This window comes from Bos taurus, chromosome X, assembly GCF_002263795.3.
Source record: "Bos taurus isolate L1 Dominette 01449 registration number 42190680 breed Hereford chromosome X, ARS-UCD2.0, whole genome shotgun sequence".
Taxonomy (NCBI): Eukaryota; Metazoa; Chordata; class Mammalia; order Artiodactyla; family Bovidae; genus Bos; species Bos taurus.
In genome coordinates, this window is record NC_037357.1 from 116,476,687 (window position 1) to 116,492,548 (window position 15,862).

Genomic DNA, 15,862 nt, shown 5'->3' on the forward strand with positions numbered 1-15,862 from the left:
TAATGTGATTGCTAATGTATCGTAATACAAACTGTGAAAAATTCTTAAAGAGATGGGAATACCAGACCATCTTATTTGCCTCCTGAGAAATCAATATGCAGGTCAAGAAGCAACAGTTAGAACCAGACACGGAACAATGGACTGGTTCCAAATTGGGAAAGGAGTACGCCAAGGCTGTATATTCTCATCCTGCTTATTTAACTTATATGCAGAGTACATCATGTGAAATTCAGGCTGGATGAGGCACAAACTAGAATCAAGATTGCCGGGAAACATATCAATAGCCTCAGATATGCAAATGACACCACCTTAATGGCAGAGAGTGAAGAGGAACTAAAGAGCCTCTTGATGAAAATGGGAGAGGAAAGTGAAAAAGCTGGCTTAAAACTCAACACAAAAAATGAAGATCATGGCATCTGGTCCCATCACTTCATGGCAAACAATGGGGAAACATTGGAAACAGTGACAGACTTTATTTTCATGGGCTCCAAAATCATTGCATATGGTGACTGCAGCCATGAAATTAAAAGATGCTTGCTCCTTGGAAGAGAAGCTATGACAAACCTAGACAGCATATGAAAAAGCAGAGACATTACATTACCAACAAAAGTCCATATAGTCAAAGCTATGGTTTTTCCAGTAGTAATGTACAGATGTGAGAGTTGGACCATAATGAAAGCTGAGCACCGAAGAATTGATGCTTTTGAACTGTGGTGTTGGAGAAGACTCTTGAGAGTCCCTTGGACTGTAAGGAGATTAAACCAGTCCATCCTAAAGGAAATCAGTCCTGAATATTCATTGAAAGGACTCATGCTGAAGATGAAGCGCCAATACTTCGGTCACCTGATGTGAAGAACTGACTCTTTGGAAAAGACCCTGATGCTGGGAAAGATTGAAGGAGAAGGGAACAAAAGAGGATGAGATGGTTGGATGGCATCACCGAATCATTGGATGAGTTTGAGCAAGTTCTGGGAGTTGGTGATGGACGGAAGTCTGGCGTGTTGTAGTTCATGGGGTCGCAAAAAGTCAGACACAGCTGAGGAACTGAACTGAACTGAATGTATCTTAATGAAAAATTTAACCATGATGAAGGGGGCATATTACTAGGTCACTTTATTGTCGTTGCCTCATCATCTTCATTTTAAGTTGATGAGGCTGGAAATAATACCCTGTATTGCAAACCAACATATGTAAAAGCCCAATCACAATAGACCAGTTAATAGCATTTCTATAAAAGAAAGAAAATAAACCATATGTTTATTTTAAATATATATTTGGATTTACTGTCTAAATTGCTTCAGTAGCTGACTGATTTCTACAAAAATAGTGGCATAGATACATTTGCCTCGCTTCCAAAATATCTGTTCAACAAGTATGCATTTTTTAAAAGCTAGCAAAAGGGATAAACTGTTAACTTATATGGAATGCTCATAATTTGAAATCAACAGACATTTGGAAGTCTGCCACAGCTCCTAGCAATGATTTGAAGAAAACCAAGAAGCAAGAAAGCAAATTCATTTTTTATCAAGTTTTGACAAAATTTGCCTTCTAATTTTCATTTTTATAATCAGCTGCTAAAGGCATTCATTTTCATCTCCTTGATTAGATACTGTAGAGACTGATTACTGGATTTAATAGTTCTTTTTAATGAAAAATTGTCATTAGCTTTTCTATGATTACCTTAAAATAACCACAAATCACCCATTAGTTTTTTTTTCTATTTCTTTCCCAAATTGTTTGTTTCCTTATTTATTCCCAGTTTCTCCTCTGTACATTCCATATCCAAACTCCAAGCCTCTCATTTCCACCAAACCACTCAGGTTTCCTAGGGTAATCCTGTTCAACATTCCCTTACCAATTACTTAAGCTTATGTTAAATCCAGCTTGGGCCATAAAACCTTCCACTAATTTACAAGAAGCAATAATAAGATACCTACTTTTCTTAAAGCAACTCATAAGCTTTACTACTATTTAATATTTTAATTTAAAAATGTTGAAAAGAAATTATCTTAATTCTCCCTGACACTAAGATTTTTTCCTATTCACAGTAATAGTAGCTCACATTTTTAAATGCAATAAGTGGGTTCTACAAAGTCAATAGGATTGGTATCATTTCCTTTTCCAGGAGAAGAAAATGATTTATGAAAGTCCTTTAACTTATTAAAATGAAAGTCCTTTAACTTATTAATAATATAGTCTTTCTACTACATTATATTAATAATCAAAATAACTATAAATGATCACTTTGTTTGAATCATTGAATCCATTATTATTTGATATTTCCTGAGACTATGCATTATATATGATCAGTTCAGTTGCTCAGTCATGTCTGACTCTTTGCAATCCCATGGACTGCAGCACACCAGGCTTCCCTGTCCATCACCAACTCGCAGAGCTTGCTCAAACTCATGTGCATTGAGTCGGTGATGCCATCCAACCATCTCATCCTCTGTCATCCCTTTCTCTTCCTGCCTTCAGTCTTTCCCAGCATCAGGGAAAGATGACTCTTTTCCAGTGAGTCAATTCTTCGCATCAGGTGGCCAAAGTGTTGGAGCTTCAGCTTCAGCATGAATATTCAGGACTGACTTCCTTTAGGATCGACTGGTTTGATCTCCTTGCAGTCCAAGGGCTGAGCGCTGCAGAATTGATGACTTTGAACTATAGTTTTGGAGAAGACGCTTAAAAGAGTCCTTTGGACTGCAGTATATATGAAAGTAGAGGGTTTTTTTGGGTTTCCCTTGTAACTCAGTTGGTAAAGAATCTGCCTGCAGTGCAGGACACCTGGGTTCGATCCCTGGGTTGGGAAGATCCCATGGAGAAGGAAATGGCAACCCACTCCAGTATCATTGTCTGGAAAATCTCATGGACAGAGGAGCCTGGTGAGCTGCAGTCCATCGGGTCGCAAAGAGTCAGGCACGACTGAGCAACTAACACTTACTTAGAGGGCTTTTTATGATTTATTGTTAAACATTACTTCTTCTAAAAAACTCTCACCTAAATAATGCTAACATTCACATGTTGATGATGTTTTCTTTCTAATTATAAAAATTACATCTTGAATAAATGCAGCCTTGTTATGAGTTTAGTATTCCATGGCTTTGCAGTCTCCAGTTAAAATTGAAATATCTAATAACTGTGCCTCATTTCTGAATGTAACTCTTCCACTGATATTTGCAAAGTAAATATAATTTTATAGAAAATGCAAATTTAAAGCACATTTAGCTGCTATAATGAAAATCTCTACGTGGTCTATAGTATAGTATAAATGCATTTTTTATAATGACTTATAGGACTTTTAAAATAATGACTTATAGGTCTTGACATTGATTTATAGATTGTCCTGCTTCCCACTGTCAAATTGGATTTTCAGGATAATGCTAATTGGTGAGTAGGTAAATATTACCAACATTTCAAACACGAAGTGACTGAAGTTGGCTAGATAACTTGCCTTATGTTACAGAGCAAGCATGAAAATACAAAAAATAAAAACCAAATTTCTGACCCAAAGGCTTTTTTCTATTGAATAATCACTTTGTAATGCTGGAGCAGATTTCTATGTAAATTGTATATCTCTAGCTTTATAGTAACATAGACCCAGATGAGATGGGATGTCTTCACCTTTCCTGATCTTAGCCTCTCTCCATATTAAAATGAATCATTTGGAAGCTTTTCTTTTGCCCCCTCTGCATATTATTTCTTAATGTTCATCAGGTTTTGTTTTTAAACTTTTTTGGACTCACTAATGTTAAATTTTGTTATTTTCTTTTTACTTTCCCTTCCAATTTCCCTTCTTCCTTGTCATCATTTTCAATTCTTCTACTATGCATCATAATATTCTTTTTAAAAACTAGGATCTAGTTAATTTTGATTGTTACCTGAAGCATGGGCTTCCCTAGTGGTTCAGATGGTGAAAAATCTGCCTGCATTGTAGAGATCCAGGTTCGATCCCTGGCTTGTGAAGATCCCCTGGAGAAGGGAATGACAAACCACTTCATATTCTTGCCTGGAGAATTCCATGGACAGAGGAGCCTGGAAGGTTACAATCCATGGGGTCGCAAAGAGTTGGACACAACTGAGTGATTAACACTACTACTACTACTACTACTACTACTACTGCTGCTACTACCTGAACCATAGAGTGTGTATCTGTTTGTTTCTATTAAATGTTAGGAATGAATAGTTTCTTAAATTTCTTAAACTAGCTTGAATTTTGCTAAGGGAAAAAACATTATTTTTTTTAAATGATGACAAGCATTCTGCTTTAGAAAACATGAGTTTTCATCAAAGTATAACAAGCATACAAGGAAGTACACAAGTCATAAGTTACAGATAGATTAATTTTCACAAAATAAAAACACCCAAAAAACACCCATGTGACTAGCATGCAGAAGAAATTTAACATCATTAGAACTGATGAGATTTTAATTGAAATTATGCTGAATCTCTGACTCAGTGTGGGGAGATTAAAAATATTGAATCTCCTAATCCATAAAATTATTATACCATTCCAATTGTTCATATCTTCATTAATATTTTCTAAGCAATTTTCCACAGTTCACTGTGTACATATCTTGCACATTTTTCATTAAAGTTACATTTCAGAATATGATGTTCTTTGATGTTGTCATAAATAATATTTTTGTAGTAATATAATTCTTTTTTTATTGAGATATAGTTTATTCATAATATTCTGTTAGTTTCAGATGAACATCACAGTGCTTAAGAATTTTTACAGGTTTTTTTTTGTTTGTTTTTGTTTTTTGCTGTTGTTGAGTTGTTAAGTTGTATCTGGCTCTTTGTGACCCCATGGGCCTTAGCTTGCCAGGTTCCTTTGTCCATGGTATTTCTCAGGCAAGAATACTTGAGTGGGCTGCCATTTCCTTCTCCAGGGGATCTTCCCAACCCCGGGATCAAGTCTGCAACTCCTTTACTGGCAGGCAGATTCTTTACTGCTGAATCACCAGGGAAGCACTTTTACAGTTTAAACTCCATTAAAAGTTATTACAAGATAATGGCTATGATTTCATGCGCTATGCAGTTTCCTTGTTCTTTATCTGGAAAATTGTTTTTGAATGCCTCTGAAGAGCCAAGGCAAAATACACTGAAGAAATGAAGTTGAAGTGACAGTGAGGGAAAAACCTGGGACACTATTTCATAGTCATACAGGCAGCTGTGTTCTTTGAACAGAAGTTTGTTACCGTCTCAGGGCCTTTGCACTTGCTTCTACTGTTTGTCGTATTTAGAATTACACTTGATTTTTTTTTCTTGAGCTTGTACCTTGTATAGCAAGTAATCTTGCTATATCGACTAATATATTCTAACTCACTAACGATAGATTACTTTCAGATATTGTAAATACATAATGATGCAATCTGTGAATAATGGCTGTCGCACTCTTTCTTTTTCAGTCCTTGTGGCTACTAAGTCGCTTCAGTCATGTCCGACTCTTTGCTACCCCATGGACTATAGCCCGCCAGGCTCCTCTGTCCATGGAACTCTCCCAGCAAGAATAATCCTTATGCCTTTGTTTTTATCTTTTCCTTGCTTTATTGCCCTGGCTAGGGCCCCCTAAAATGTTGAGCACAATTAGTGATAATAAGCATTGTTGTGTTGTTCTTGATCTCAAGGGAGTAAGTTTTCCGTATGTCACCATTAGTTATTATATTTGCCTCAGTTTTTTGAAGTTTTTTTTTTTTTTTTGCTTTTAATCATGGTAAATTTTGCCTAATGGCATTTTTGCATATTTGGGGATAAATCTATGATTTTTTCCTTTTGTTCTGTTAACTTTGTTTGATTTCTAAATGCTACAAACCATAAATTTATCTTGGATTAAAAAGTATTTGTTTATGTATATTACAGTTGCTACATCTTGGATTAAGTTTGTTAAGCATCCCTCCTCTTTTTTGGGGGGGGTCATGAAAGAGACTTTTAATTTTCCTTTCTTATGAAATTCTTGTTGGTTTGATATACATTTCAAATGCTTCAAATTAAACTTTTTTGGAAGGTTTTCACTGTTTCTATTTTCTGGAAGAGGTAGTGCAAATCAAATTTCCTAAGTTTTCTTTTTTAACTGTATTTTTCTTGGAATTTTGCCATTTCATATCAAATGTATTGGATACAACTGCTTATAGGCTTCCCAGGTGGCCCTAGTGGTAAAGAACCTGCCTGCCAACACAGGAGATGTAAGAGACGCTGATTCAGTCCCTGGGTCAGGAAGATCCCCTGGAGGAAGGCATGACAACCCACTCCAGTATTCTTGCCTGGAAAATCTCATGGACAGAGGAACTTGGCAGGCTACAGTCCATGGGTCACAAAAGTCAGTCATGACTGAAGCCACTTAGCATACATGCACACACAACTGCTTTAATTTTACGTCTATGCCTCAAGAATCTGTAGGGATGACCCCCTTTATGTTCCTCATATGAATTATATGTGCCTTCTCATTTTTCTCAATCAGTCTTGCTAGATGTTTTGAAAGGGATAATAAAGATATTAATAAAGATATTAACCCTTTCAAAAGAGAACTTTCTTGGTTTTGTCAATATTCTTTTATATTTTTAAAAATTCATTATATTTTGATTTTTAATTTTATTGTTTTATTTTCTCCACTTTACTATACCATTTTTTTCTGAAGTCTTGTGAGTAATGATCAGGTCCTGAATTTTCCAGCATTTTTTCTTTTGCATTTAATGTGGGAAGTTTTCTTTTGGTGCATCCTACACATTTGAAAAGATTCTTGAGGTATAACTGACATACCATAAATTTGATAATTTTAAAATGTATGATGCATTATGATTTACATATATGTATATATTTATGAAATAAGATAATAACTATATCTGTTACCTGCCAAATTTTCCATGTGGAGTTGTGTAATCACCCCTGCTAACTTTCTCTATGGCCCCAAGTCCAGGCAGTAAACATTCTTATACAAATATGTGTATGGACATATGCTTTAATTTCTCTGGAATAAACACCAGAAGTCGAAGATATGAATCACATCATAAATAGGATAGAGTCAATGAGTTTTTCCAAATAACTGAATCATTTTATATTCTGTTAGTAGTGGATGAGAGTCACTGTAGCTCTATATCATTGCTTAGAATGGTCAGTATTTTAAACTGTAGTCCTTAGAGGTGTACAGTGATATTTCAAAGTCACTCTAAATGGTATAGGTAAAACCAAATCATTGATTTTCCTGTCCTGGCATACATAGTAAATGGAGAAAATGTAATATAGGCCTAATGCCCGTCCTTTCCTTTCCACCTGATTTTGTATATATATTTATTTTTGACTGCAAGCTAGATTTTCTGTGTGAAACACTATGGAGATAACTGGAGGCCAGGGAGCATTTCATTTTGCTTATGAAGGACAGTTAGTGTTGGAGTAATTCATCTCATAGCAGTGAGGGATTGTGTCCTTTTAAGGCTGGGTTTCAGATTTTGTGAAGGGTTTTATATTTCTGATTCATATTTACATTTAGGGCATATCCTCTCAGAGATGTCAAATGATTTGTTGGATTGTTTTCCAGAACATCTCCTTGGTGTTGTGTAGTCAGGTCCAGTTTGTGTTCCCTGCTGGAAGCCCTGATCAGCTACAAACTTCTCAGCTACAACTTTCTGCTTAGCATTTTGGATCCTCAGTCATCTCTTTCGTATTATAAAAGGACTTAAGAGGAAAAAGTGGTATCAAATTTGGGTCTCGTCACTTAGGCTTCTCCTGTCTCTGAGATCCAGTTCTTCCTTTGGTCTCTGGTGCCTTTTAATAATACTTTTAATATCTTCCAGATTTCCTAGGTTTTCTCAGTAGGAGGCTTGAGCTGAAATGGTCTACCATAACTGGAAGCAGAAAGTGAAAAGTGAAAGTGAAGTAGCTCAGTCGTGTCCAACTCTTTGCGACCCCGTGAACTGTATGGCCTACCAGGCTCCTCCCTCCATGGGATTCTCCAGGCGCGAATACTGGAGTGGGTTGCCATTTCCTTCTCCAGGGGATCTTCCCAACCCAGGGATTGAACCTAGGTCTCCTGCATTGCAGGCAGACGCTTTAACCTCAGAGCCACAGACATCTCTCTAAATAAAATTTTTTTGAAATATGTATTAGTTTGTGATAGTTTTGCTTCTTGTAGCCAATCAATCCAAACAATATTAAGAAGATAAAGTATTTCAGGGCAAATGTTTCTTGAGAATTCAATCCTTTTTGTCATTGTCTGCTTGATTTCCAATTTAAAATTTGACTGAATCCATGAACTTTTCCACAGTCCCCAACATGTGCCAAGTGTGATCCATCTATTGGAGGTACATTGTTGGGTTACTGCTTAATGTGGATTCAGTCAAGAAGATTAGGAGATATATTAGAGAAGATATAAAATATGGGTATGTACATGTTATTTTATTGGCATAAATTAATGATACTTGATCACATATTAAGTCTTAAAATAGATATTAATGATTTCAGAAAAAATTTCATCAAACAATGACAATCTCTGTCCAAGTAAGTTTGCCCATCACTTATCTATCTATATAATTAAAACAAAGTTAGTGTCCATCATTTGATAATAAATGAACTATAAATTGCATGCATCAATATGAATGAATCTCACAAATATAATATTGAGCAAAAAAAAAAAAAAAAGTCAGTGGCATACTAAGACCTGTAGTATGTACTCATTTATATATTGGAGATGCTCATCTGATCAAGGAAGACTATTAATCAGACTATCCATACAACTTGAAATACTGAAAGACAGATAGATGGAGAGATGGAGACAGAGAAAAATGGAAGGAATTGAAGAGGGATTGAAGAACAAACAAAGGCAGTGGTCAGCCAGAAAAATTTACAAAGTGAAGATCCTTAGAATTCAGTTGAGTATTTGTAATTGTCTTTCTCTCTGAAGAATATACAAATTCAGGTAGCTTACTAGAGGTAGAACAATGAGCAGAACTTCCAGTAAACTCACCAGGCCATAGGGAATGTAAGAGGTTGTAAATTTTGCTGGGTTTGAATGGGATGCTGAGGGCTATAGTTTGGGAGCAACAGCAAAGCCAGAAATGACCAACTCTTACCAGGCTCATCTCTGAATCATTTGAATCTCTGTTTGGAATAGATAGGTCTGAAAATGATAGTGTTGCTAGTAGCGAAGCCAGAATGAAATTTAACTTGAATTGTGTCTACAATTTTCATATATAGTTTTTGGCATAGAATTAAAAATGGCCAGGATAAGTAGGAGAAAAGAACATGTGACCTAAACCCAGTTGAAACAGCAGATAATGGAACTAGAATAACAAGTTAACCAGATAAAAGACCTTTCAGATATTCATTAAAAATGCCTATGTTCAAGTAAATAGAAGACAAAATTAAGAATTTTAGTGGCAAACTGAAAATTATAAAAAATCAGGTCTTATTTCATGTACTGAAGTTCTGTATGTAGGCACTTAAACATTAGGAATATTGTCACCTCATAAATGGATTCATTAATTATAATGAAATGTTCCTATATGTCTCTAGTTATACTCTGTTTCTTGAAGTCTACTTTGACATTAATGTACCCAGTCAAGCTTTCTTATGCTTAATTTTATACAGTATATTATTTTCTATACTATTACTTTCAACCTATCTCTTGAATTCAAATTAATTCATATGTAAGTAGCATATAGTAAATAGGACTTGTCTTTTTTTCTAGTCTGAAAAACTCTCCATTCTAATTGGAATGATTAGGTCTGCTTAAATTTAATATTATCAATACAGTTTGTTTTAAAGTTGATGATCTTGCCACTCATTTTCTATTTTCCCCATCTCTTTATTTTTCTGTTCCTCTTTTGTACTTCCTTTTGAATATTGAATATTTTTTATTAATTCAATTTAAATTCCTCTTTTGACTTTTTATTTGTGGCAGTTTATTTTTTAAATTTTTTTAATCTCTGACTTTGTTTTTAATTCTTAAGCCCTATGATAGGATAGTTTACAAATCTATGCTAATGATATAGCTCCTCTACTTTAACTTTTCTAATGAGCTGGCAAAAGCATCATTACCAATCACACACATATAAGTAGTTCTACAGTTGTGTTTCTAAATTCCTGTTTAAAAGACAATCCTGAATTATAACTTAGTCTGACATCATGAAGAATGCAAAAGCAAAGTTTGCTATCATATCTTGTCACAGTGAATTTTAAAAGCATCTGACCTTAAAGATCATCTATAAAATGTGAGGTGCCAAATATTCTTTATTTGATGCTATACATAAACCATACTAAAATGCCTTTCATTAAGTAAAAGGCAGTATTTTAGATAAAGAATTTTAATTAAATAGGCATAGTTAAGACCAAAAAGATACAGTGGACATTGTCAGTGTGTCTTTAGCCCTTGCATAGATAGGCTAATGAGCACAACTTGAAACAGGTGACTCTCGTGCTGGTCTGTAAGACAGTGAAGGGACCTTCTCAGTATTTAAATATATATATATTTATATTTAAATATTTATATACACACACACACACACCAGTTATAGAAATCTGAGCATAAAACCAATCTCCTGTAGGGTCTGAGAAGGCATTCATCATCTTCCTGAAAAGCCTGACATTTCTGATTCAGGTTCAATCATCTCTTTAGAAAAGGAAAACAGTGATAGTCCTTGTTGAACTGGAATTACTATCAAAATTCAAAAAGTTGACCATGTTCATTAAGCCACAAGCCAATCTTATTTAAATCAAGACTGTCCAACAGAAATATTCCATCAGTCATTCACGATCTGAGTTCTAGTGTATGAGATCAATTTAAATATGGTACACATAAAAAGTCATGAGACATTTCTGTTTTGTAATAAATAAGGCAGTGGACCACTATTACTCATAACTAGCTTTTTTGAGATAAGTTATCGTCTTCCCTTTCTCCCTTCTTCTTAATCCCAGTGAACATCACTTTTGTTTCGGGAATGCACTTCTTGTGATTCTTCAAGTAAGCCATCAGTGTCTCCTCTCCCCAGGTGATGCCTTTGTTCTTGTTGGGATTCGTGTAAGAGAATCCAGCAGCTTGACCTGTCTTTTACCCAAACAGACAATGGAGATTTGGCCCAGTCTTGTGCTTGCCTCCCTTTTCCACAATATAGCACGGGGCACACTTCTGAATAGAAATCTTGTCCTTCTCAGCGTCACCCATTTTTAAATCGTTCCTTCTCCTCAAACGGCTGAGAGGTTCCTGCTTCAAGCCGCAAGCGGAATGTCCCACTCTCTAAGCCCAAGGACACACCCCTATGGCCATTTGAAAACCTCTCCACACATTCTTTGACCTCCTTTCCTTCAAGAGATGCGTTTCATGGCTCCTCCCAGCATTCTAGGTCAAGCCTAGTGAGTCTTTGTAACCAATACAATGCAACAGTTGTGATGCTAGATAATGAAACTGACATTATCAGCTATCACCAGCAGAGGGCGCCGTGTTGGTCCGCCACCCTGTGCTTTTGAAGCACAGATCACAGGTCACTGTGGTTCTCCGTTTCCATATTTCCTTTCATATTCTGTAGAACTTCCGGTAATAACATAAATTACGGGTTGTCCGCCGGCAAATTGACTCAGGTATGTTTCTATGGAAATGTCTTAATTCACTGTTACCTTGGAAAGATAATTTTGCCAGATAGAGAATTCTACTGACGTTTTATTTTTTTTGTTTGGTATCAGAAAGATTCTGCTCCATTATCTCGGTTTTCTATGGATTCTGTTGAGAAGGCCACCACTGTCATTTCTAGGGAGGTAACGTATCTTTCTCAGAAGTTTTGATTTTTCTACACTTCACTAATATTCTTTATATTTCATATAAATATCTAAAAGACGTTTACTAGTGAAATATTTCAAAATTTAAATAGCTGTTTTGTTGATTCTAAATTTTCCATTTGTGTAAATAAAAGAAGAATTTATTGGAATGACAATAGCGACAAAATATAGCAAGAGCAAAAATATCTTATTAAAAATAGCAAAAGGCAATGTATTTTTCTTCTTACTAAAATGCATAAAAAATCTGCAGACTGTACATAACCAGAATTTGGAGGGCATATAAAATGGTACTGAGTTTTTGGAAATTAATTTGCTATTTTTTACCAATACTTTAAATTTACCTACCCTTTTCCACCATAATTGGCTTTCTATGACTATCTGACAGAATTTGTCGAAGATATGTATATAAATATGGCTACAAAAAGGCACAACAGCTATTTTTAGTACACTATATTGTATTCATACTATAAATGCATTGCAGATTTTATACCCAAATAGATCTTATATAATTGCAGAAGATATCTCCAGGACATATTTTTAATAAAAAGCAAGCAAGTTTATTTCACATGTGTTTACAAGTAAATAAATATTACTTATATAGATGTATATTTATATGTATGTTTGTTCAGGTACACTCTTCATTGCTAATCATGGTTACTTCTGTCAAAGGATATATGTCCGTGTTTTTGGAAATTTTACACTGAGCACACATCTTACTTTTAATCAGTAGAATAAAGTAGTTACGTGGCAGCATATTACTGATGATTCTTTTTAACTGTCTATTTTTTTAAGTAGTATGATACAGTGAGAAGTTATGCTTAAAACCAGAATTATGGCAGAGGTGGATGGAAAAGAAATAATATGAAAAAATATAGAAAATATATGTGGAGAAAAATTTAATTTTTATGTGAACCATTTATAAGAAACTGACCTCTAATTAGTCATTGAAATCATTGTACTGGGGGCGATAAATAAAAGTGTCAGAAAGAATGCTTTTTTCACTGTTCTACTGGGATTAAATGTCAGGTGTAATGTAGAATTTACTTAATATCCAGGAGCTTCTCTTGCCATGATATCAGGAAAAGTGACAGCGGTAATCAGGGTCAAAATCCTCTCAATTTTTATCTGCTCCGTGTACAGAAAAAGACAAAACTATAATCTTGTTGTATAGGGTTTTCATGCCATTTCTTATGATATGTATGAAATGTTTAGTGAGAATTGCTGTTCTTTAGAAAAATGTGTTTAGATTTAACTGTGTGGAATCCAGCAATATTGCTAAATGCAGTTATTAATTCTAATTTGTTCCATGTAGATTATTTTGAGATATTCTGGAAACATAAATATCCAACTGAATAAAGCTGTGTTCATTTCTATTCTTGTCAATTATTTGTGCATTTTTAACTCTTGCATACATTGTCACCCCTAGACCTCCATAAAATGTTGAAAAGAACTAGTAATAATAGGCATCCTTGCCTCCATTCTTCTCTCAGGTTGTGTTTCTCAATGTTGTATTACTAATTATGATATTTGCTATAGTTTTCTGAGGCTTTCTTAAAACTCATAACTGGATGGTAAATTTGCCTGATGGTTTGTCTGTGTTTGTAGTGAAAGTGACAGGGTTATCTGTCTTTTGTTGAGGAGAATTGATGTTAAAATATTAAGCCACTTAAGAATTCAGGTTTGGATTAAACTCAGTTTGTTCATGGGTAGTAACAATTGAAATGTGTTTGGATTCATAAGAATTTTTTTCTTATGTTGTCATGATGCATATCAATCTTCCTTTCCTATACTGCCTTTGTCAGTTTAGTGTAAAGTTTATAAGGATGTCATTAAATATTTTGGTTAGTGTTTTTATTATTTCTATTCCATGTAATGGGTTGAACAAGACTGGTATTATTTATTTATGAATTTTATTGAAAAGTTTACACAATCAGGCATCAGACCGTAGAAATCATTTGTGGGAAGGAATTTTATTATGAATACAATTAAAATCTATAGGATTTTGAAAATTTCTTGTTGCAGTGTATTTTTCTGGAATTTTGTCATATCATATAATTTCAAATATTATATAAGGGTCTCAAGCATCTACAGTGATGATCCATTCTATATTCCTGGTGTTGATGATGTATGTCTTCCTTTGTGTGTGATCAGTCTTGCCAGGAATTATAATTTTTTAACATTTAACCCCCCCGAAAATAATTTTGGGGTTTATCAATGTTTGTATTTTTCTGAATTTCATTAGCTAATTCTAATTCTTTTAAATCCACTATCTTTTTTTGCTTGTTTAAATCAGCTCTTTGCCTCTCCATTTTTGAGGTGGCTTATCAGATCTCCAGATTTCAGGGTTTTTAATGCTAAAATGTTTCTTTAGACACATTTTGGTGGACCCCACACATTTTTAACAGCCTTTCTTAGGTGTGAGTGAAAGTGAAAGTTGCCCAGTCATGTCCAACTCTTTGGGACCTCATGGACTACACAGTCCATGGAATTCTCCAGGCCAGAATACTGAAGTGGGTGGTTGTTCCCTTCTCCAGGGGATCTTCCCAACCCAGGGATCAAAGCCAGGTCTCCCACATTACAGGCAGATTCTTGACCAGCTGAGCCACCAGATGTAATTGACTTAAAATGAGCTACACAACTTTGAAATAATGTAACTTTTGAGATATTTATATATTTGTAAAATCCTCACCACAGTTAGGGCTTCCCTGGTGGTTCAGATGGTGAAGAATCTGCCTGCAGTGCAGGAGACCTGCGTTCAATCCCTGGGTCAGGAAGACCCCCTGGAGAAGGGAATGGCTAGCCACTCCAGTATTCTTATCTGGGAAATCCCATGGACAGAGGAGCTTGGTGGGCTACAGTCCATGGGGTCACAAAGAGTCGGACATGACTGAGCAACTAACACTTTTACCACAATTAAGATGATAAACACATTTACCCCCCCCCTCCCAGGTTTCCATATGCACCTTTGAATTTTTCCTCCAGTCAAGCTCTGTTCTCTTTCACTCTATGAACTTTTTCATACAATTCTTTGTGTGCATATACACTTTGATTTTTTTCTTGTATAAACATCAAGGAATGGAATTGTTGGGTTACATGATATGTGCTTCTTTAAGATACTGTAGAAAATACTAAAATGCTTTGTAATTTGATTGTATTATTTTACACACTACCAGCAGTGTATCCGGGCTTCCCTGGTGGCTCAGACGATAAAGAATCTGCCAGAAATGCAGGAGACCCGGGTTCAATCCCTGGGTCAGAAAGATCTCCTGGAGAAAGGAATGACTACCCACTCCAGTATTCTTGCCTGGAGAGCATATTAGGGACCCAGTTATTCTATATACTTGCCAGCACTTATTCTGGTTAGTATTGTTAATGGTAGCATTTCTGATAGGTGGGCAGTGCTTTGTCACTGTCACTCTAAATTGCATGGATGTAACTAAGTCCTTGTTCTTTCTGTCCCAGGAGTCCCTCGTGAGGGGGAAAAAGTGGATTGCAGACCTGATACTAATCCTTTCATTCCCTTCTCCAGGGGATCTTCCTGACCCAGGGATGGAACCTGGGTCTCCTGCCATTGCAGGTGAATTCTTTACTGTCTGAGCCAGTGCTAGGGAAGCCCTTTGAATGTACTGCTACTGCTACTGCTGCTGCTAAGTCACTTCAGTCGTGTCCGACTCTGTGCGACCCCATAGACGGCAGCCCACCAGGCTTCCCCATCCCTGGGATTCTCTAGGCAAGAATACTGGAGTGGGTTGCTATTTCCTTCTCCAGTGCATGAAAGTGAAAAGTGAAACTGAAGTCGCTCAGTCGTGTTCGACTCTTAGCGACCCCGTGGACTGCAGCCCACCAGGCTCCTCCGTCCATGGGATTTTCCAGGCAAGAGTACTGGAGTGGGGTGCCATTGCCTTCTCCATTTGAATGTACAGTTATAGTTTATTGCTTTCAGAAATTTATCTATGAAATACTATAAGATAGTTGGAGATATGGAGATAACTGGATGTTTTTATCTTCCTTCAGGGGGTATTTCCTTTTGTTTCAGGGAGGCAGCTAGGGTAGGAACAGTTCATCTCATTACAATCAGTGGTTGAGTTTTTTGAAGTTGGGT

The 15,862-nt window shown here is 35.8% G+C and overlaps 1 pseudogene; it reads right to left on the reverse strand.

Annotated features, from left to right (window-relative positions):
- Positions 1–10,773: 10,773 nt before the first annotated feature.
- LOC100297776 (cytochrome c-like) lies at positions 10,774–11,232 on the reverse strand (annotated as a pseudogene).
- Positions 11,233–15,862: the final 4,630 nt, after the last annotated feature.